The sequence below is a fragment of the Papio anubis genome, chromosome X, assembly GCF_008728515.1.
Source record: "Papio anubis isolate 15944 chromosome X, Panubis1.0, whole genome shotgun sequence".
In the NCBI taxonomy this organism is placed as follows: domain Eukaryota; kingdom Metazoa; phylum Chordata; class Mammalia; order Primates; family Cercopithecidae; genus Papio; species Papio anubis.
In genome coordinates this window covers 1477501-1501956 of record NC_044996.1, presented here as the reverse complement: position 1 = coordinate 1501956, position 24456 = coordinate 1477501, and the positions used below count along the sequence as shown (strand labels likewise).

Genomic DNA, 24456 nt, shown 5'->3' with positions numbered 1-24456 from the left:
AAACTATAACATGAACAACTTTATGCTAGTCAGACAAAATGGACAAATTCTTAGAAAAAAAAAATTTAACAGCTTACAGTAGCCCAAGCAGGTGCAGGGAAAATAAAAATAGGTTTAGATGTGTCTGTGTGTGCACAGAACACCTCAAAAGACACAGACAAGACCCTGGATGCAGCTGTTCCCTGAAGAGAGGCGTAGGCAGCTGGGAGACCAGGGCAGCAGGGACACTCAGACCTTGCATCACTCTGGAGTTTGCACTTCCTGAATTGTGAAGCATGCACATGTGTCACTTATGCAACAGTGAATCCAAACGTGCCTGTATACAAGGAAAGGCCTCACCTGGCTGCGCCGTGGAGGCTGGCCTGGCGTGTGGAGTAGGCAGAACATTAGCAAGCTACTGAGCAGGTGCAGGTATGAACATCAGCTGACGCTGGTTCTTTGCTTTCTTTTTAATCTTGACAAATTTGGTAGGTGAAAAGGCATCATTTTTGTTTTCGTTTGCATCACTTTGATTACCAGCAGGCAGAACTCTTTTCCTATCTTCATTGGCCATCTGTATCTCTTCTTTTATGAATTTCCTGTTCATAGTCTTTGTTCATTAGTGGTGACTAGTGGTAAGCTAGCAATAAGAACTGTTTGCATTCAAGTCTAGACTGAGAAGGAAATTAAAAAATCTGCCCATGTATTCTCACAATAAATGACTACTGACTAGCCTGAGATAATTGTACCCACTGCCCAGTTAGAGGCATTAAGCCCAGGATGATTCACTTCAGACTTGTCCCTGACCTTCCTCATACCCTTTCCAGAAGGGCCCCTTGAACTGCTATGGTACTCCTAAATTACTATCCCATTACCCAAATGATGGAGAGCCAATCAAAAGCTTAGACCAGAACACTTTCCCAAGTTATCTTCCAATACCTTCACAATGATCACTTTATATACAATCTCATTGAATGCTCAGCAACACATGTAAGCAATGTTTAACCGAGGGCAACACTGAGGCTCAAAGAGGGCAAGTGACTTGATTGCCGAGGTCACCTGCTAGGTTCAAGAGCTGAGAATTAATCCCAAGGCTACCTGGCTCAAAAAGCCTAACCTCATCTACTATACTTGAGGCAAAATCATGAAAGTGTGTTTTTACCTTGCCCAGACCCTGCACACTGCATCAAGGTCCTGAGTTTCAAGCAACAGAAATCAACTCTGGTTAAATTCAATCACAAAGGAGTTCTTGGGCAGCAGATCTGGAAATGGAGAGAGAACTAGAGAACTAGGCTCAGAAAAGTTGCAGGAATAGAGGCTGCACCACTGCAAATACAGCCAAGGTTACAGTGTAGGGACCTGCTGGTTGGGACACCCACCCTGGGCACTGCTGCACATCATCAGTAGACATTAGCCACGATTGTTGGTTTTGTGGCTTAGGTGCCACCACCATGACTAATCCTTTACTGTCCCTCAAGAGTCAAAATCCATGAAGGCAGAATGGGTTTGGCCAAGCCTAAGCTTCATCGCCATCCCCTAGTTTCCGGAGAGCAAGGGGAGGGAATATATCCATTCCCCTGTGGCAGGCACTGCCAGCTGTCCCCCAACATCCATGTTCTCCATCTGCCTTACTAATGAGACCCTGTGCTCAGCTAAGGAGAGTTATTTCCCACTTCCCAGTAGACCATGGGATCATGTTACGGCTAAGGAGACAGTGGCTGAGCGCACTCCTGTTCATCATTCTCTTTCAAGCTTGCTCTTGTTCTACTGACTATGGGCGGAGCACACCTCCCACCCACTGACTCTGGGCTTGCTCACGTGTTGATGGGATGGGGGAAGAAGAGGCTTTAAGAGGCTTCTGTGACTCTGCTCACTCCTCTTGGACTCCTGACCTCCGCCTATGAAGAGACTTCCCCTGGCAGTTGCTTCTCCCTCCTGGGTCCTGGAACGACAGGCTTGAGAACAGATCTGAATCCCATCTTGCAGCTGACCCAGACCCATGTGTGAGAAATAAATAATTGCTGTTATACCTACTGAGCTGCTGGTGCTGTGTGTTCCCTGGGACAAGATGATGGGTGTGAAGGTGGAAATGGAAATACTGAACGGGCCTAGAAGTTAAGATGTCAAGTGCCATTTTGCCTTTCCCCTATGACCTCTTTCTTCCTACCTGGAGGAGTGGATGCAATGACTAGAGCAGCAACCATCATCTCACAACCAAGAGGCAATCTTGAGAAATGGAAGACACCCACTGAGGGGCCCAGGGTCTTGGATCCTTACAAAGCCACTGCAGTGGTCATGGACAGCATGAGAAGGAAGTACACCACAGGCCCCCAACCCCATCTTCAGGTTTTCTCAGGTAGAAACTAGGGTCCACCTGCCTCCTACTAAGATATACACAATGGGGAGACTTTTAACACAAAAAAAGGTATGAAGATGGTCAGAAGCTAAAAAAGCAACAAAATGTTCATGATATGCCATAGTGAGGTTTACTCACTACACTGCTTTTCCACCGAGTTATCACAATCACTATAACTCAACCCATTGAAAAAATGACAAAATAGATTCTGAGATTCTCTTCCTATTTCTGTTAGCTAAAAAAGCAGCCTTTGAATTGTTTATAAGTGAATTCAAGAGACAAAAATAAACCCAGATAATTCAGAATGTACTGAGTACAACACATATGCCTTCTATGTCATAAGCTCCCAGCATTATTTATTCAAAGAAAACTTGCCTCGTTGCAAAAATATAAAAAAACTTAAAAAAAAAAAACCCAATTACACAACACACCACCTCCTACAACACCAGATTCCTTTTCCTTCCTTTGTAACCTCACCAGAAGCAAAACAAAGCATTGTTCAAATTGCTGAGACCCAGAAAGTTCAATTAGAGCATAAAAAATGCTCTCCCAAAGTCTAGATACCTAGCAGGGAAATGAGCAGGCTAAACCTCCTGAGTGAACCTGGACATTGGCCCCAAGTAACAGGCACATTTAGTCACCAACGACTAGATTCCACGTGATTGAATCCAGAAACCCTGCCCCTTCCCATTCCCTTGGCGATCCAGGGGGACACCATCAATTGCTCACTCCTTCTCCTTATACTTACAGTTAGTGGTGCTATACTATACAGGGGAAGGCGTGAGGGAGTCACACATGCTTTGGTGCTCAAGAAGCTCATAAGCCATTAGGGAAAGAGCAAAATGCTAGAAAGCGGTTGTCACTTCTGGCTACAGAGGTTGCAAAAGACGTCTGCAAGGGTCAGTGAGGGCCCAAAGGAGTAGTAACCAAGGCCCTGAAGCCTGGGAGCTGAGGTGGGTAGTGTCAACCTCTTCTCAATAATCAGTTCCTAAGGTTCCATCTGAGCAAGCAGGAAACCACAGAGGCCATTCTCATGGGTACTTTAAGCAGTGCATCTGTTGGCAAAACACAAATGCTGCCACACAAATACTAAGCCACAGATTGCAAAGGCACCCGATAGCCCTCAAAATTCATTTCTCTTGTTTCGCAAAGCTGCACTGGGAAACTGTGCTGTTAAATTATATGCTCATAAAGGAGGTATGTTTTAAAAGAGGGGCAAATATGTGGGTGCTATTTAGACTCTCACTGATTTGTTCCATGTTTTCAGATAACTGCACTCCACCCCTCCCCCGCCAAAGTAACTCAATCTCCACATATTTGCCTTTATGTATACCTTCTAACTCATGACTACGGCTTTGATTAACCCATAAACAATATTGTTCCTGTTAGCCATGGAGAAGCTAAGGAGCCAACAGCAGAGCAGGCTGCATGTTCTTCCATCCCTCTTATAAGACAAAACCTTAGGGCAATGTCCCACTACAGAATTTATTTGTTAATTCACTCAATAAATTAAAATATGCATGATTCTAGGCACTGAGGACATATCGAGGAAGAGGCAAAAAAAAAAAAACCTCTGTCCTCATGGGACTCAGATTCTACAGGAGTGGGGAGAGGGAGGGAAGGGAGTGGGAGAGCACAAACAAAACCAAGCAGTAACACAGCTTGTGGCAGATGGTGACAAGTCCTATGTTTGTCAGGGGGAACTGGTGGGGCAGAGGCAGGCTGCCTGATTTACAGACAGGGGTTTGCTCAGGGAGGGTCACACTGAGAAGGTGACACTTGAGCAGACATGCGTGATACCTGGGACAGAGGGCAGAGGAGAGGTCAAGGCCTTGAGGCAGGGGTATACTTCGAGGGTCCAGGGAGGAGCCAGGAGGCCAGTGAGGCCGCAGTGCATGAGTGGTGGGAGAGTGGCAAGAGAGGTGATCCTGTTGGGCTGTGATTCTGAGTGAGCAGGGACCCACTGGAGGGTTCTGAACAGAAGAGCACCCTGGTGTGGCGCACAATATTGCAGAACTAAACCAAGAACTAGGGGGCAAGGGCAGAGGCAGGGAAGCCGGACACCTGGACCAGGGTGGGAGCAGTGGAGGCAGGGGAACTCATCAGATTTTGCATCCATCTTGCAAGTGGAGTCACAGTATTTGTGGACAAACAAGATAACCAGCGCCAGGTTTCTGGCCTGAGGAGCAGGGAGTTGGAGTTGCTGTTTACTGGAAAGGAGAAGACCAGGGAAAGAGAATATCTGGGGAGGATAAGGAGTTCCCGTGACCCAGTCAGCCTGGAGACATAAATCTAGGAGCCATGAGGCTGGACGGAATCACTTCGGGAGTGAGGGTGGAGAAGAAAAGCCTGAGCCTGAGGCCTTCCAACATCACATGTGAAACAGAAAAGACTTGAGGAGGACAGACATTCACACACTCACCCAGGACTTCCTGAGGACCCACAGATGCCAGGCACTGTTCTAGGAGCTTGGGCTACATCTGTAAATCAAGGAGACAATCCTGTCCTGTGGAGCTTCTGCTCCGGCAGGGGTGATAGCTAAGATAAGCACAGTCAGTCACGTATTCAGCTAGAAAGAGACAAAAGCTGTGGTTTGCACTGAGAAGGTGCACATCAGTGCAGAGACTCAAGGGAGGGAAAGGATTGCCTCGTATGGGTATTGGGGTTAACTGATGACAACAGCTCCAGGACAAGAAGTGACAAGCAGCTCCCAGATTTAACAACATGAAGGTCATCACTGGAGACCTCATGGAGCAGCTTGGCAGAGCTGTGGCAGCAAAGGAACATTGTAGAAGGTTGAAGAGAGTGTGGGGACAGGGACTGGAGTCTTGCTGGTAAAGGAAAGCAGAGATGCTAGACAGAAGGGGGGTTGGGAGCAGCTTTTATCAAGGTGGGAGAAGTAGCAACAAGTTTCTAGGGCAGGCGAGGGAGGAATCTCTGATGCAGGAGAGTGCAGTAGAGGACTGGAGAGATGCCTTAGAACAGCAGCGAGGGCCTGGGACAGGCGTTCCATGACAGCACAAGGGAGGCAGAGCAAAGGAGCAGACGCTGTAGACATTCTCTTGAGCTTGCTTCTGTGCTCTCTGGGAACTAAGACATCAGCTGCAAGGAGGTGTGACAGCTGATGAGGAGGGTGGGAGGGGCTAGGAGAGACCGGGGAACTGCAGTATGCAGGTGGGCTTGGCGGCAAGAAGTTTACCTGAGGTGGACATAAACTTAAAGGGGGATCAATGAAGGAGTCACATTCAGCTTCAAGATGGAGCAGGCATGGGGCAGACATGACTGAATTTCACGAGGCTGGGGCTTTGTCGACTGAATATAACAAAGCAAGGAAGTGCTGAAGTGCTGAGATAGTGTGCCAGGGAGTAACGACGTCTCTGACTGGCACTGAAGCTATGAAGGAAAGGAATAAGGATACAAAGGAGGTGAAGTCTGAGAAAAGATGGAGCCACTGATGGATTCTAAGTGCCTGTGAGGTCAAAGGAGTATTAGAGTTGGGTATTAGAGGCAGTGAACAGGAAAAGGATCTCTCCTTTTGCAGATCACAAAAAAAACGACCAGAGCTAAACAACCTTTACAGCACTATCCACTGTAAAAGTTGTTTGAGAAAGAACAAAATGTAGTTAGCCTTCAGAACATACGCATCTTTATTTTATTTTATTTTTATTTATTGAGACCAAGTCTCACTCTGTCGCCTAGGCTGGAGTGCAGTACAATCTCAACTCACTGCAACCTCCGCCTCTGGGGTTGAAGCTCTTCTCCTGCCTCAGCCTCCCGAGTAGCTGGGATTACATGCACCCGCCGCCACACCCGGATAATTTTTATACTTTTAGTAGAGACAGTGTTTCACCATGTTGGCCAGGCTGGTCTTGAACCCCTGACCTCAGGTGTTCCGCCCGCCTCAGCCTCCCAAAGTGCTGGGATTACAGGTGTGAGCCACCGCACCCGGCTTGGAGCATATGCATCTTTAAAAAGTTGTCTTTGGCCAGGCGCAGTGGCTCACGCCTGTAATCCCAGCACTTTGGGAGGCCAAGGCGAGTGGATCACCTGAGGTCAGGAGTTCGAGACCAGTCTGACTAGCACGGTGCAACCCCATCTCTACTAAAAACAAAAAATTAGCCAGGTGTGGTGGTGCATGCCTGTAATCCCGGCTACTTGGGAGGCTGAGGCAGGAGAATTGCTTGAACCCGGGAATGCAGAGGTTGCGGTGAGCCGAGATCACACCACTGCACTCCAGCCTGGGCAACAAGAGCGAAACTCTGTTTCCAAAAAAAAAAAAAAGTTGTCTTCAAGAGCATAATCAAAGATACTTTCACTTCTTAATGTTTTGTTTCCATGTCTCGTCACAGAACATGGTACAGACAAATATTAGAATGGACTCAAGGGATCACTTGATTTTTAACTACAGAAACTTTCTGGTGACTAACGAGCACTGTCTTGTTTACATCTGCTGAAGTATGGGCACCAGACAAGAGTACAGCGCTGTCACTCAAAGCCAGGAATGATATGGATGTTACCATGAGGACTACTCAGCAGAAGATAAGCATCTCGTATGTCTACAGTGAACTCCTTTAGGCTAAACTATTGTTGCCAATGGTATATGGATTAGGACTGACCGCCACTGCCCATCTGCTTATAGCTTAGAGTCTGGTGAATGCAAACAACTGTTTTGGGGGGACTTCTGGTCCTTCCTTGGGCTCTGCTATCCTGGAAATGGACAGGCTTCTACAGGGGTTCAATGGTAGCCCTGAATAGTTAGGTGTACATCTTAACCCTCAGACCCTGTGGTTCTGACCTTATTTGGAAGGTCTTTGCTGCTGTAATTAAATGAAGGATCTTGATATGAGATCATCCTGGATTTAGGGTGGGCCTAATACAGTGACAAGCATCCAGAGAAGAATACGGGGACACAGAGAAGGCCATGTGAAGACACAAGCAGAGAATGGGGCAACGCAACTGCAAGCCAAGGAAAGTCCAGAACTGCCAGGCAGCCACCAAAAGCTGGAAGAGGCAAGGAAGGATCCCATGCTAGAGGCTCTGGGGGGAGTGGAGCCCCGCAACATCTTGATTTCAGACCCCAGGCTTCCTGCACTGTGTGAGAATACAGTTAGGGGTACTTTATTCTGACTACTCCGTAAACTTGAGCTCTAATTCTCTCTCAGCTTCTGAGCTTTAACAAAGTCTGTGCAACTTCTAGAGGAAGCATTTACTCAAAGTCCACCTTCTGCAACAGCTCTAGATGCCGCTTCCCCCCTCCACACAAGGAGTCTGCTCCTGCAGGTCCCCATTTTCTCCTCCTCATGCTCCCCTCTCTCCTGGGCCATTCCCAGAAGGATGCAAACATGCTCTCATATTCACCCACCTGAAAAACACCCTCATCCCCCTTTAGCCCACTCCTATTTTTCTGGTCACCATTACAACAAAACTTCTTAAAAAGAGTTGTCTATACCCAACCTCCACTCCCCCACCTTCCATCACTCCAATCTGGCTTCTGTCCCCATCACCTCTAATTCAGTTCACCATGTGGCAGGTAGGGTTTTTGCTAGTTTTAGACACAATGGATCTTGTTATTCCTGGCTTAAAAGCCTTCACCAGAGGATGGCCAACTGCGTACCTTTATTTGCCACTTGACCCTTCAAACCTCAAAGAAACAGAAGTACAGACATATGAAAAGGAAGAAATTTCTAACAGTGGCAATAACAGGAGAGGACCTCTGAACGGATAAGATATGCTCAGCAAATTTCTAGACGCTGAAAGTAGGCAGGAACATGTTGACTTAATGGAACAGAGAGGAATGTACTACAAGAGAGCTATAGAGCAGATGAGAGCCTGTATACCTATCAGGGCCCCAAAGAAGCTCTCAGACCAGACCAGACCAGACCAGACCAGACCAGAGGAGGGGCAAGCAGTGCTTTCATGTGTGCAACACCTGGGGGCTGCTGACTGCCAGATCTTGACCCACAAGCTTTGGGGCAGGGCACCTTCAATAAGCTCCCAGGTGAGGCTGATGCTGTTGGGGCTGGTGAGCAGAGCAAACTTGGAGTGGCAAGGTGCCACTTCTTCCCTCAGGCAAGAAATCAAAGGGTCCTTTCTAAATCAATAGCTAGAACCTTCCCTTCCCCGCCTCCCCCACCCACCCAAAGGCTCTTGAAGTGGCTGGCAGCAGCCCAGGTGATGCCTACCTTTTCCCAGCCTCTAAGAGTCCATGGGGGCAAGAGCTGACCCCTGCCTCGCCTCTACAGAACTTCTCCAAACCACCCTTCAGAGACAGACCCCGCAGGCAACAGGCCACTCCACCACAGCAGAGAAGTGGCAGTGCGGCAGCTACCCAGTTCCTCTCCCCATCCCCGGTGGCTCAAGAGCCAGCCCCATGGAAGAGAGACCAAGTCTGTCCTTAGAGGAAACAAATAATATTCTCAGAGAAATCCTAGAATATAGAATAGTCATAAAATCAGAACAGAAACACCCATAAACAAGAAATAAACAGACAACAAAAGAAAAGTATCAGGCAGGGCGTGGTGGCTCATGTCTGGTGACACCATACCAGGCGTGGTGGCCCAGCACTTTGGGAGGCAGAGGTGGGAGGATTGCTTGAGCCCAGGAGTTCGAGACCAGCCTAGACAACACAGAGACACCAGCCCATGTCTACAAAAATAATTTAAAAATTAGCCAGGCATAGTGGCACATGCTTGTAGTCCTAGCTACTCAGGAGGCTGAGGCAGGAAGACCACTTGAGTCCAGGAGTTCAAGGCTGCAGTGACCTATGTATGATGGCACCACCACACTCCAGCCTAGGTGACACAGTGAAATTCTGTCTCAAAAAAAAAAAAAAAAAAAAAAAAAGAAAGTATCTATTAAAGTATTTTCACCCTTTAAAAATCAGGTTGTCTTTTTATTACTGAGTTGTAGGAATTCTTCTCCTGAATACAAATCCTTTGTCAGATATATGACTTTCTATTTTTTCTATGACTGGCCTCAACTATTTTCTTGGTGGGCTTATCTTTTCATTTTCTTTGAGACAAGGTCTCACTCAGTCACCCAGGCTGGGGTGCGGTGGTGTGACCTCGGCTCACTGCAGCCTTGACCTCCTTAGGATCAAGCAATCCTCCTGCCTCTGCTTCCTGAGTAGTTGGGACTATGAACTATGGGTGCATGACACCATGGTTGGCTAATATTTTGTATCTTTTGTAGAGATGGGATTTTGCTATGTTGCCCAGCCTGGTCTTGAACTCCTGGGCTCAAGCAATCTACCTGCCTTGTACTCCCAAAGTGCTGGGAATACAAGCATGAGCCACAGCTCCCAGCCTATTTTCTTTTCTTTTCTTTTTTTTTTTTTAAGAGACAGTGTCTCACTATATTGCCTATGTTGGCCTAGAACTCCTGGGCTCAAGTGGTCCTCCTGCCTCAGCCTCCCAAGTACCCAGTAGTGACTACAGGCAAGCCTCACCACGCCCAGCTCTGTCTTTTCATTTTCTTAATGATATCTTTTGAGGACCAAAAGTTTTGAATTTTAATGAAGTCCAACTTATTTTTTCTTTTAAGTTATTGCTTCATGTATCCTAATAAATCTTTTTTTTGGCCTGGCACGGTGGCAGCACTTTGGGAGGCCGAGGCAGGCAGATCACCTGAGGTCAGGAGTTTGAGACCAGCCTGGCCAACATGGCAAAACCCTGCCTCTACTAAAAATACAAAAATTAGCCAGGCATGGTGGCGCACACCTGTAATGCCAGCTACTTGGAAGGCTGAGGCATGGGAATCACTTGAACCCGGGAGGCAGAGGTTGCAGTAAGCTGAGATCGCACCACTGCACTCCAGCCTGGGCAACAGAATGAAACTGTGCTTAAAAAAAAAACACAGGTGGCCGGGCGCGGTGGCTCAAGCCTGTAATCCCAGCACTTTGGGAGGCCGAGGCGGGTGGATCACAAGGTCAGGAGATCGAGACTATCCTGGCTAACATGGTGAAACCCCGTCTCTACTAAAAATACAAAAAACTAGCCGGGCGCGGTAGCGGGCGCCTGTAGTCCCAGCTACTTGGGAGGCTGAGGCGGGAGAATGGCGTGAACCCGGGGGGCGGAGCTTGCAGTGAGCCGAGATCGCGCCACTGCACTCCAGCGTGGGCTACAGAGCGAGACTCCGTCTCCCCCACAGATAAAAAAAAAAAAAAAAACCACACAGGTGTGTGCCACACCTTTCTCTTTGGACTGCAAAGATATTTTCCTATGTTTTCTTGCAGAAGCTTTATATCTTTAGCTTTTAAAACATTTAGGCCTATAATCTCTCATGAATTAATTTTTATGTACGGTGCGAGGTAGTGTTATGGGTTGGACTATGTCCCCCAAAAAAGATATGCTGAAGTCCTAACCCTCAGTACCTCACACTGAGACCTTAGTTGGAAACAGGGTTGTTGCAGGTGTAGTTAAGATGAGGTCACACTGGAGTAGGGTGGGCACCAATCCAATATTACTGTTGTTCTTACAAGAAGTAGGCCATGTAAAAACAGAGACATACATGGAGAATGCTGTGTGATGAGGCAGACAGATACTGAAGTAATGCAGCTGCAAATCAAAGAATGCCAAAGGCTGCCAACCACTGGAAGCTAGGAAGAGGCAAGGAAGGACTCCCCCACAGGTTTCACAGAGACCATGGCCCTGCTGACAGTTGATTTTGGACTTCTAGACTCTGTAAATTACGAGACAGTAAATTTCTGTGGTTTTGTTTTGAGACAGAGTCTCACTCTGTCACCCAGGCTGGAGTGCAGTGGTGCAATCTTGGCTCAGTACAACCTTTGCCTCCCAGGTTCAAGCAATTCTCCTGCCTCAGCCTCTCGGCTAGCTGGGATTACAGGTGTGCACCACCACACCTAAGTTTTTTGTATTTTTAGTAGAGACAAAGTTTCACCATGTTGGCCAGGCTAGTCTTGAACTCCTGACCTCAGGTGATCTGCCTGACTCGGCCACCCAAAGACTGGGATTACAGGCGTCAGCCACTATGCCCAGCCAAATTTCTGTGGTTTTAAGCCACCTAGTTTGTGGCAACTCTAGGAAACTAATATTTAGGGTAAGGTCAAGGTTCATTTGTCTGGTATGGATGTCATTTGCTATCATCCAGCACCATGTGCTAAAAAGACTTTCCTTTCCCACACTGGACTGTTCTGGTGCCTCTGTTAAAAATCAAATGACTATAAAGTCACATAACATAAGCCCCTTAATTTTGTTCTCTTTCAAGATTACTTTGGATGTTCTAGGTTCTTTGCATTTCCATATACATTTTATTTATTTATTTATTTATTTATTTATTTATTTATTTGAGGCAAAGTCTCACTCTGTCGCCCAGGCTGGCATGCAGTGGCACAATCTCGGCTCACTGCAACCTCCACCTCAAGGTTCAAGTGATTCTCATGCCTCAGCCTCCCAAGTAGCTAGGATTACAGGTGTGTGCCACCCTGTCTGGCTAATTTTTGTATTTTTTGTAAAGACGGGGTTTCGCCATGTTGGCCAGGCTGGTCTCGAATTCCTGACCTCAAGTGATCTGACTGCCTCAGCCTCCCAAAGTGCTGGTTTACAGGCATAAGCCACCGTGCCCAGCCTCCATATACATTTTAGAATCAGCTTATCCATTTCTACAAAAAAAACTTTGCAGTTATGACTGGGGTTATGAATCTACAGTTCAATGAAGGGAGAACTGACATTGTAAAGACACTTAGTCTTTCAGCTGATGAACATGGTACATCATTCCATTTATTTAGGTCTTTAATTTCTTTCAGCAACATTTTCAGTTTCAGTGTGTAAATCTTGTACACTTATTAAATTATTCCTAATGGTACTGCATTTGAAATTTCATTTCTGATTAATTTTTGAATAATGATCTTGTACCCTGAGACCTTGCTGAATTCACTTTTTAGTTCTAGCGGTTCTTTCTTCTTGATAGTTTCTTTCACATTTTCACATTACCTACAAATAGAAATAGTTTTACTTCCTTTAAATATTAATGCCTCTTATCTTTTTTCTTGCCTCATTATACTGGCTATGACCTCTAGTATAATGTTGAATAGAAGTGGTTAGAGTGGACATCTTTGCCTTTTTCCTGATTTTCGGGGTAACATGTTCAATATTTCACAGTTAAGTACAATCTATATCTATAGCTCTTTCATACATGCACTTCCTCTATTTCTAATCTGCTGAGTTTTTATCATGAAAGGGCACTTAATTTTGTCAGATGCTTTTTCTGTATTTATTGAATAGACTATATGGTTTTTCTCCTTTATTATCTTTTTTTTTTTTTTGCAGACTGGGTCTCACTGTTGCCCAGGCTGGAATGCATTGGTGTGATCTCAGCTCACTGCAACCTCCGCCTCTCGGGTTCAAGGATTCTCTTGCCTCAGCCTCCCAAATAGCTGGGAGTAAAAGTGCATGCCACCATGCCCAGCTAATTTTTCTATTTTTAGTAGAGACAGTGTTTCACCACGTTGGCCAGGCTGGTCTCAAACTCCTGGCCTCAAGTGATCTGTCCACCTCGGTTCCCAAAGTGCTGCGATTACAGGCGTGAGCCACCGCACCGGGCCTCCTTTATTATCTTAACGAGGTGAATTACACTAACTGATTTTTGAATGTTGAAGCACACTCGTGTTTCTACGAAAAGCCTCTTGGTGGTAATATGCAGGCACACCTTATTTGATTGTGCTTCGCTTTACCGTACTTTGCAGATAGTGAGGTTTTTTTTTATGCAGGGCTGCCACACACCTTCAATTTCTTAAAAACTCACTATCTGCAACCAAGAGGCTTTTCGCAGAAAAAGATTATACTTAACTGTGAAATATTGAACATGTTACCCCGAAAATCAGGAAAATTTTGAATAACGATCTTGTACCCTGAGACCTTGCTGAATTCACTTTTTAGTTCTAGTAGGTTCTTTCTTTTTGATAGTTTCTTTCACATTTTCTACGTTACCTACAAATAGAAACAGTTTTACTTCCTTTAAATATTAATGCCTCTTATCTTTTTTTCTTGCATCATTATACTGGCTATGACCTCTAGTATAATGTTGAATAGCATGTGCTCATTCCATGTCTCTGTCACATTTTGGTGATTCTCACAATGTTTCAAATTTCTCATTATAATATTTGTTATGGTGATCTGTGATCAATGCTCTCTGATGTTAGTACTATCATCATTTTGAGGCACCACAAAGTGCACCCATAAAAGATGACAAACTTGGCCAGGCGCAGTGGCTCATGCCTATAATCCCAGCACTTTGGGAGGCTGAGTTAGGCAGATCACCTGAGGTCAGGAGTTGAAGACCAGCCTGGCCAACATGGTGAAACCCTGTCTCTACTAAAAACACAAAAAACAAGCTGGGCATGGTGGCACATGCCTGTAGTCCCAGCTACTCGAGAGGTTGAGGCAGGAGAACCGCTTGAATCCAGGAGGCGGACATTGCAGTGAGCTGAGATTGCGTCACTGCACTCCAGCCTGGGTGACAGAGTGAGACTCCGTCTCAAAAAGAAAAAAAAAAAAAAGGTGGCAAAGTTGGCCAGGTGCAGTGGCTTACACCTGTAATCCCTGCACTTTGGAAGGCCGAGGCGGGTGGATCACTTGAGGTCAAGAATTCGAGACCAGCTTGGCCAACATGGCAAACCCTGTCTCTACTAAAAAATATAAAAATTGGCCAGGTGTGGTGGTGCATGCTTGTAATACCAGCTACTCGAGAGGCTGAGGCAGGAGAACTGCTTGAACCCGGGAGGTAGAGGTTGCAGTGAACTGAGATTGCGCCACTGCACACCAGCCTGGGTGACAGACTGAGACTCTGTCTCAAAAAAAAAAAGAAAAAAAAAAAGATGGCAAACTTAAGGGATAAATGTGTATATTTTGACTACTCCACCAATCAGCTGTTCCCCCATCTCTCTCTCTCTCTCTCCTTGGGCCTTCCTATTCCCTTGGACACAATATTGAAATCAGGTCAATTAACAACCCTACAATGGCCTCTAAGCATTCAAGAGTTGTATGTCTTTCTCTTTAAACCAAAAACCAAATGATCAGGCTTAGTGAGGAGGGCATGTTGAAAGCCGAGAGGCCAAAAGGTAGGCCTCTTGTACCGAAGTTAGCCAAGTTGTGAATCAAAGTATAAGTTCTTAAAGGAAACTAAAAGTGCTACTCCAGTGAAAACACAAATGACATGAAAGCGAAACAGCCTTATTACTAAAAAACATCAAGGAAGTTTTAATGGTCTGGATAAAAGATCAAACCAAACCCAACATTTCCTTAAGGCAAAGCCTAATCTAGTGCAAGGCCCTAATTCTCTTCAATTCTATGAAGGCTGAGAGAGGTGAGGAAGCTACAAAGTGTACTGTTTAATTTTCAAATATTTGGGGCTTTCTCTGGGTCTTACCATTATTATTACTCCCCACCCCCACCCAACTCTGTTGTCCAGGTAGGAGTACAGTGGCACAATCACGGCTCACTGCAGCTTCAAACTCTTAGGCTCAAGCTAATCCTTCCATCTCAGCTTCCTGAGTAGCTGGGACTACAGGCGTGCACCGCCATGCCCAGCTATTAACCGTGATATTGGTATTATAATTTTGTAACTTTGTCTATTACAAGATAAAGCAAGTAAGTAACTATATTAGTATTAGTAAGACCCAACATTTTCAGTGTAAGGAAAATATATATACAGATCCAATAAAAGTTAGCCAGGCGTGGTGGCTCACACCTGTAATCCCAGCACTTTGGGAAGCTGAGATGGGAGGACCACTTGAGGCCAAGAGTTCGAGACCAGCCTGGGCAACAAAACGAGACCCCCATCTCCACAAAAAATTTTTAAAAATTAGCCGGGCCTGGTGATGTGCACCTGTAGTCCTAGCTACTCGGGAGGCTGAGGGAGGAGGATTGTTTGAAGCTCAGGCATTTGAAGCTGCAGTGAATTAGGATTACACCACTGCACCACTCCAGCCTGGGCAATAGAGTGAGACCCTGCCTCAAAATAAATAAATAAATAACGTTAAAAAAGAACCCTGTAATGTTAAATTGCCATAGAAGACATCATTATGCATTCATGACTTAAAAAAAAAAATTGAGGGCACAGTGGCTCACATCTGTAATCCCAGCACTTTCATTTTTAAATTTTTTTTAACAGCACTTTGGGAGGTTCAGGTGGGAGGACCGCTTGAGCTCAGTTCGAAACCAGCTTGGGCAACATAGACCTCGTCTCTACAAAAAAAATAAAAAATAAAAACTGAATATATTTTCTAGCTGTGTCCTCTGAAAGTGCCTAGATATAACGCTACCCCAGTAAGAATCAGCACATTTAGCCCCCACATGTTGGATTCTAAATGCCGTTGCCACTAAAAAGAACCAGAGCTCTCCCTGGAACCAGTTCTAGGACAGAAAAAGCACATATTGGGATGGAATATCTTGTGCCAGAAAACAAGAAATTGCTCAAAGACTAATTAATGAGGGTATGCCAGGAGAATATAGACACCAACATGAAGGGACTCTCGTTGACCCAATTTGAATTGTAAAACATTTAATAAATAAATCTCTATGAGTCCACATTGACATGAAAGAGAAAAGGAAACACAACAGCAAATATTTTGCCACCATTTGAGGTGATTATACCAACTCCTTACTCTGAAATGTAATAATTAAAGGCAAAGATTAAGCACCAATACTGTCTTTTTAGGGGGAAATATAATGCCTCCTTATTTGATGAGGGAAAATTCATTATAGAGAAATGACAGTACTAAATGTAGAAGAGGTGATAATTAAAAAAACTATCATTTTGCAACCCCCAATGTAATAATGGTTTCAGGCAAGGATCAATGAATGCTAAAATCATTATGCAAATGGCTGTTGGGCAACAGGATATTTGTTGGTGCCAAAGCATGACATCACAGATTATATATCAATTACCACAGGAAAACTGTACATCTACAATGGGGAGATTTGGCAGTCACCTCCTCTTTTTTTTTTTTTGAGACAGAGTCTCACTCTGTCGCCCAGGCTGTAGTGCAGTGGCCGGATCTCTGTTCACTGCAAGCTCCGCCTCCCAGGTTTACACCATTCTCCTGCCTCAGCCTCCTGAGTAGCTGGGACTACAGGCGCCCGCCACCACGCCCGGCTAGTTTTTTGTATTTTTTTAGTAGAGACGGGGTTTCACCGTGTTAGCCAGGATGGTCTCGATCTCCTGACCTCGTGATCCGCCCGTCTCGGCCTCCCAAAGTGCTGGGATTACAGGCTTGAGCCACCACGCCCGACCTCCTTCTCCTTTAATCAACTGTAAAACGTAGCATCACAAACCACAGGGTAACGAGCCATTAAGTGCCTGGTAAGCTGATGCTATATGAAGTACACAGTACTGCCTATGAAATATTCTTGCCCAAAATGTTTAACCTGAACATGCCTGTAGACCTAACTTCTCATTTACAAGTAATATATATGGACAAACAAATTAAATTATATCACAAGAAAAGAGAGACATCTAAAATGTGGGCCAGCTAGTCGTGGTGGCACAAGCCTGTAGTCCCAGCTACTTGGGAGGCTGAGGCAGGAGGATTACTTGAGGCCAGGAGTTCAAGGCTAGCCTAGGCAACATAGTGACATGCCATCTCTAAAAATATATGTGTATCTTAAAATGTGAGCCCTTCTATATGACAATTGAGCAGACTGCTTCAAAAAGTATCACAAGTGAAGGAGAGGTGGGTAGGCTGTTCTTGTTGAAAGAGACAAAGGCGCTCGGCACGGTGGCGCATGCCTATAATCCTAGCACTTTGGGAGGCCGAGGTGGCCGGATCACTTGAGGTCAGGAGTTCAAAACCAGCCTGGTCAACATGGTTTAGTAGAAACCCTGTCTCTACTAAAAATACAAAAAAGTTAGCTGGACGTGGTGGTGGGCACCTGTAATTCCAGCTATTTGGGAGGCTGAGGCAGGAGAATCGCTTGAACCTGGAAGGTGGAGGTTGCAGTGAGCGGAGATCACACCACTGCACTCCAGCCTGGGAGACAGAGCGAGACTCTGTCTCAAAATAAAATAAATAAATAAGAGACAAAGGAAGCATATTCAAATGAAATGTATAAATCCTAATTGCTTTGGAGCCCCCCAACAGCGATAAGAGACATTTGGAGGAAATCTGAATTTAAAGTGGGTGCCTGATAACATTAGAGAATCATTGTTAACTTTTAAAGATGTGATCGGGGTATTGTGCTTATACTGGAAAATGTCCTTATTTTTAGGAGATGTATACTGAAATACTTAGGGGTGAAATGTCATGACATCTGTGAGTTCCTTCTAAATGGTGAGCAAAATGGTATAAAAATGCACCCTATCTACACAGACCAGGAAAATATGCCAAAATGTTAACAACTGTCTAATCTAAGCAGTGGGCACACAGGCTTCACAGTAAGTTAAAAAAAAAAAAAAAAAAAAGGTTTGGCTGAAATCAAAAATTTAACAGAAGGGATAGAAAATAAAGTCAGGAGGTTGAGTGCAGTGGCTCACACACTTTGGGAGGCTGAGGCGGGTGGATCACTTGAGGTCAGGAGTTTGAGACCAGCCTGGCCAATATGGTGAAACCCCATCTCTACTAAAAATACAAAAATTAGCCAGGCGTGGTGGTACACACCTGTAATCCCAGCTACTTAGGAGGCAGAGGCAGCAGAATCGCTTGAACCTGGAAGGCAGAGGTTGCAGTGAGCCAAGATGAGGCTACTGTACTCTATCTAGCCTGGGTGACAAAGCAAGACTCTGCCTCAAAGAAAAAAGAAAAAAGAAAAAGAAAATAAATGCAGGAGATCTTCCAAAATTCAGAGCACCCCCCACCGCCCAATAAATGAAAAATATGAGAGAAGACAGAGGACCAATATAAGAGGTCCAAAGTTAAACAGTAGTCCCCATAGAGAAAATGAAAGGATGTAAATTAGTAATTTTTTTTTAAAAAAAAAGAGTTGACAAAAGTATTCAGATTGAATGACCACAGTACAACGAGTGAACAAGACACAACTCTAGACACATTCTCATGAGATTTCAGGACACTAAAAATAAAGAGACAAAATCCTGAAAACTTCCAGGGAAGGAAGAGAAAAGAAGGGCACCTACAAAAGAACCATAATCAGATTGGCATCAGGCATTTGTTGCATTTGTTACTCTGCATACTAGAAGAGACGCCTCCAAAGTTAGGAGAAAAAAAATGATTTTCAACTTGGAACCCTATACTCAGTCAACCAAGTATAAGAGTAGAAGAAAGGTATTTCAGACATGCAGTGACTCAGAAGACCTATCTGTTACAATGCTTTTGGCTACAAGTAACAGAAAATAAAACTAAAGCTGGCTCATCCAGTAAGAAAGTCCATCCTACCTGAGTCCCTAGCTCAGGTAGGGCAGGCCCCAGCTACAGTGCAATCACCAGCTGAGCAACGGCATCAAGACCCAGGCTCTTCCTGTTTCTCTGCTCCGCCTTCCTTGGTGAGTAGGCTTTATTCTCAGGCTTTGTCCCTAAGTCTGAGGTTACAAAAGGGCCCCCAGCGACACCTTTCTCATTTACTCCAGAGAGAGAAAAAAGAGAAAGTCTTCCCTGAACCGTGCCATCGAAGCCCTTCCCTTCAGTCTGAGTGAACCAACTTAGATCCTATGTCCATACTTGACCAGTAACAGTTGCCAAAGGAACACAATGTGTGGAATGACTTAAGGATCCTTTCTGAAGTTGGGAATAAGGTAGAAAGGTGAATAATATCAGGATTCTGTTAGGAATGGGCAAAGAAGAAATGTATATGGGGTAAGTGACAACGGTATCCACTACAGTTTACTCCCCATGCACTCTATCTGAGCACATTATTTAAGGATGCAGTTCAGAAAACGAGGAAGCAAACCATGTAAAAGGAAGATATGGGTTCTAAGACACAGGGGCTCCAACCCAAGAGCCCAGTGAAGGGAAGATCCAGGTATAGCTGTATGCAACCTTAAAGAGCAAATACTTGCCCAGATTGCAGAAGGGCAGAGGCCTTTCAAGAGAAAGGTCTTCAGTGGAGAAAAAGCAGAATCATACGAAATAAACAGCACTGCTAAGAGCATTTTACAACATAATTGAGGAGGAATAGTAAACAAAATAAAAAGGCAACTGGAAACAGTGAGCAAAACAAAGAGCTATTTAAGCAAGCCAAGGTTTGAATATGAAGCAGATTAAATCCTAGCAAGGATTTTAAGCAGGTGACAGAGTCTAAGAAAAGGGAATCCATTTGACCTTGCTTGGTCGTTCTCCTTTGAGTGGTCCAGACCTGTGAAGAAGGAAATGTAATCCTGGAACATTCATTATTTGGTTTTGCCAAGAACAACAGTTACATGTGTAATAATGTAAATAATGTTATTTTCAACTTTAGAATTAACCTACAACTTGGCTGCGGTTGCAGGGCAAAACATAAATGTTAACAATTGCAAGAATGGGTATTGTCAAGTATAGCTTTTAGGAGGCAGAAGTTGAGGAGGGAAAGTGGAAGGAAAAGTAGGGTTATTAATATCCTTATCTTACACAGAGGGGAACTGACATATGGACTAAAATACTGTTTAAAATTTACAGAGAAATGTGGGCCAGGCATGGTGGCTCAGACCTGTAATCCCAGCACTTTGGGAGGCCGAGGCAGGCAGATCACCTGATGTTAGGAGTTCAAGACCAGCCTGGCCAACATGGTGAAACCCCGCCTCTACTAAAAATAGAAAAATTAGCCCAGTGCACTGGTGTGTGCCTGTAGTCCCGGGTGCTCGGGAAGCTGAGGCATGAGAATCACTTGAACCCAGGAGACAGAGGTTTCAGTGAGCAGAGATCGCATCACTGCACTCCAGCCTGGGCGATAGAGTGAGACTGCATCTCAAAACAAATAAAAACTAAAAAATAAAATAAAATAAAATAAAATAAAATAAAATAACAGAGAAATGTGAATATGAATTTCAACATGGGGAGGTAACGTAAGCTAAGTCATTCTCTTTCATTTCAGGGAGTTAATACAGTTCCCTAAAGTTGGCAAATCAAGAAAGATGTATAAGCATATGATTCAATTTTGAAGGTAACCATCAAAGGACCTAAAATCAGAAACAGTTAAAAGTTGACATGTCTGGGTCAGGGAAGGGAAGGGGAAGGGGTAGACTGCTGTTTTTACAATAACCTCTTTTGTTACATCTAACTTGTTACCGAGTAGTTGCAATATTTTGATAAAAATTCAAAACCCAAACAACCTTACCCTTCATGTTTTCTATTGCTCTGATGTTAACATCCAAAATCCTGTATTATCCAGCCCCTGTTGACCTCTCTGACGGCCCGGCCCCTTTGCCACTCTCCCTTAACCCCTCATTCAGCTCCTGCCACACAGGACTAAGCTCTTGACAGACTGAGGGCCTTCACACACGCTCTTCGCCATCTGGAAGGCCTTCTTCCACTCTGCACCTTGCCCACTTATGTTCAACCCTTGGTTCCCTGTTGTCGGTGTTGCCTCCTTGGGGAAGACTTCCTTAACCCTCCCAAGGCTGAGTGGTTCCCCCATTGTACAGTCATGAGTCACTCAACGACAGGGATATGTTCTGAGAAATGTGTCATTGGGTGATTTACTTGTGCTAACATCAGAGAGTGTTCTTACACAAACCTAGATGGTGTAGCCTACTACACATCTAGGCTATACGGTATATAGCCCATTGCTCCTGGGCTATAAAAATGTACAGCATGGTACTATACTGAATACTGCAGATCACTAGAACACAATGGTAAGTATTTGTATATCTAAACATAGAAAAGGTACAGTAAAAACATGGCATTCTAATCTTATGGGACCACCACTGTATGTGTGCTCTGCTGCTGACTGAAACGTCGTTGTGCAGCACGTGACTGTAGAGGAGTGTAGCGGGGTCCCACCTCCATACTTGTCCTTCTGAATACTTAAGTACTTGTATAATTATCTAAGATCTGTCTCTGCCAATGAACTCAAGCTGTACCAAATCTGTCTAGGATACCCCATCCCTGCCCAACACAGGGCCTGAGGTACTATAGATACCTTACTTACTCAATTCTGGAATGAATCAATGGACTACAGTCTGATGTACTGCAAATCCTTCAGCATGGGGCAGGAATGGAACTCAGTGTTTAAACTGAACTATAATGGCCAGATGAAAAAGAGACCAAATGTGAAATAATTCCATCATTTAGAATTGAGTGTTGGTATAACAAACAGACCCATGAAATATGTAGCGTTTCACGAGGATATCAGTGAGGAAGTTGTTCCTCATTGCATAGTGATACTTGCACATGCATGTTTACTGCAGCACAATTCACAATTACAAAAATATAGAACCAGCCCAAATGCCCATCAATCAAAAAGTGAATAGAGAAACTGTGGTTTTATATATATATATATATACACACACACACACACACACACACAAAGGAATATTACTCAGCCATAAAAAGGAGTGACTTAATGGCATTCACAGCAACCTGGATGGAACTGGAGACTATTATTCTAAGTGAAGTAACTCAGGAATGGAAAACCAAACATCGTATGTTCTCACTCACAAGTGGGAGCTAAGCTATGAGGATGCAAAGACATAAGAATGATACAATGGACTTTGGGGACTTGAGGGAAAGGGTGGGAGGGGGTGAGGGATAAAAGACTACAAATTGGGTTCAGTGTATACTGCTCCGGTGATGGGTGCACCAAAATCTCAGAAATCACCACAAGAACTTATTCATGTAACCAAATACCACCGCTTCCCCCAAAACCTATGGAAATAAAACATTAAGAAAATAAATAAAATTTTAAAAGAAAGGTCATCCCTACACTTGAAGTTATAAAATAATTCTACCATAAAACACACACACACACACACACACACACACACACACACACACACACACACGAACAAAGTCCTGCTGCATACCTCTGAGAGGTGTTTTGTGGCTTGGACTAGCATACTGGCAGTGCAGATGCTGAGAAGTGGTTGGCCTAACAGGACTTGCTGACAGATTCAGGGATGATGAGAGAAAGAGCAGTGATATATCAGGGCAGGCATTGTGGCTCACGCCTGTAATCCCAGCACTTTGGGAGGCTGAGGTGGGCGGATCACAAGGTCAGGAGTTCGGGACCAGCTTGGCCAACATGGTGAAATCCCGTCTCTACTAAAAATACAAAAAATTATCCAGGCGTGGTGGTGGGTGCCTGTAATCCCAGCTACTCGGGAGGCTGGGGCAGAATTGCTTGAACCCAGGAGGCAGAGGTTGCAGTGAGCCAAGATTGCACCACTGCACTCCAGCCTGGGTGACGGGAATGAGACTCCGTATATTAAAAAAAAAAAAAAAAAAAAAAAAGCAGAATCAAGGATGACTCTCCTAGAATTTTGGACTGAGTAATTGGGTGGATATTGATGTTGTTTACTGAAATAGAGACAACAGGAGGAATAGGTTTGAAGGGGGAAAAGAATCAAGACTGGGACTTGTTAAATTTGAGATACTTATGAGCAACTCAAGTAAATGCTGACGAGGCCATCAAATTTGGAGCTCAAGAGAGAGGTTTGAAATGCAAAAACAGAGTTGAAGCCATCAGCCGGCAGACACATCATCATTCAGTCATGAAAATGCAGAAATAATGGAAATGCCTCTTCATTAAATTAAGGCATAGCCATACAATGAAATGTTATGTGGTTACTAAAAATGATGATAGAAAAACATTATCTAGACGTTATCTTTATCTGTAGATGACAGATTTACGGACGGTTTTTAATTTTCATCTTTGTATATTTTCTGAAAATTTTTTGTCCATTGAACATGTATTACTTTTATAATAAGAAAATGCAGGCTGGGCACAGTGGCTCATGACTGTAATCCCAGCACTTTGGGAGGCCAAGGCAGGAGGATCACTTGAGGCCAGCAGTTTGAGGCCAGTCTGGGTAACACAGCGAAATCCCATTTCTACAAAAAATTTTTTAAAAATAGCCAGGTGTGGTGGCATGTGCCTGTAGTCTTAGCTATCTGGGAGGCTAAGGTAGGAGGAATACTTGAAACTGGAGGTGGAGGCTATAGTGAGCTGTGACTACATCACTGCACTCCAGCCTGAGCAACAGAGCAAGAGCCTGTCTCAAAACAAAAACAAAAACAAAGAAAGAAAATGCAAGTAAGTTATTTTCATTTTAAGGAAAAGTGAAGATATATGTCTATTTTTATGGACATGGATATTTACAACATTTTGTTGAGAAAAGGCAGCAAGTTACAAAAGTACACATATGATCTCATTCATCTAAAACACTATGTGGGCCGCGCACAGAGGTGCACACTTGTAATCCCGGCACTTTGGGAGGCTGAGGCGGAAGGATCGTTTGAGCAAAGGAGTTTGAGACCATTCTGGGCAACGTGGTGAAACTCCCTCTCTACAAAAAAAACAGAAAAATTAGCTGGGCATGGTAGCGGGCACCTGTAGTCCCACCTACTTGGGAGGCTGAGTGGGAGGATCACTTGCACCCAAGAGGTCGAAGCTGTAGTGAGCTGTGATCGCACCACTGCACTCCAGCTTGGGCGGCAGACCTTGACTCAAAACAACAACATGTGTACATGCTTACAAGCAGATAAGAAAGACTCTGGAAGGATGTTTAAAATGCCAACAGCAGGCCGGGCGCAGTGGCTCATGCCTGTAATCCCAGCACTTTGGGAGGCTGAGGCAGGCGGATCACGAAGTCAAGAGATGGAGACCATCCTGGTCAACCTGGTGAAACCCCATCTCTACTAAAAATACAAAAATTAGCTGGGCATGGTGGCACGGGCCTGTAGTCCCAGCTACTTGGGAGGCTGAGGCAGGAGAATTGCTTGAACCAGGGAGGCAGAGATTGCAGTGAGCTGAGATCACACCACAGCACTCCAGCTTGGCAACAGAGTGAGATTCTGTCTCAAAAAATAAATAAATAAGTAATAAAATAAAATAAAATGCCAACAGCAAAAGTAACTTTTAGGCTATTATGTACCAACCAATTTATGCGATACTGAGAAGCGTTAAACAGTTTTAGTTGCATTACACTTTGCATAATATACACAAAACACTAGACATGTTAATAAATGTTTAATTTAATAAGATGATCTAAGTTTAAGTGTAATTTTGACTGCTTTTACT

At 44.5% G+C, this 24456-nt stretch overlaps 1 protein-coding gene across 5 annotated transcripts in view; it reads right to left on the bottom strand.

Annotated features, from left to right (window-relative positions):
* MECP2 (methyl-CpG binding protein 2) overlaps positions 1–24456 on the bottom strand; it is a 68334-nt gene that overhangs the window by 26918 nt on the left and 16960 nt on the right. Inside the window, exons 2-3 of one of the 5 annotated variants that reach the window (XM_021933093.2) lie at positions 1798–1921; positions 340–1241 (exon numbers count right to left, since the gene is read on the bottom strand). The exons of 2 other annotated variants lie outside the window; for them this stretch is intronic. The gene's annotated coding sequence lies outside the window, so the exon portion shown is untranslated. Of the gene's footprint in view, positions 1–339; positions 1922–24456 lie in introns of all 5 variants that reach the window. 2 more of the 5 variants (XM_021933090.2, XM_021933092.2) reach the window with 2 other exon arrangements.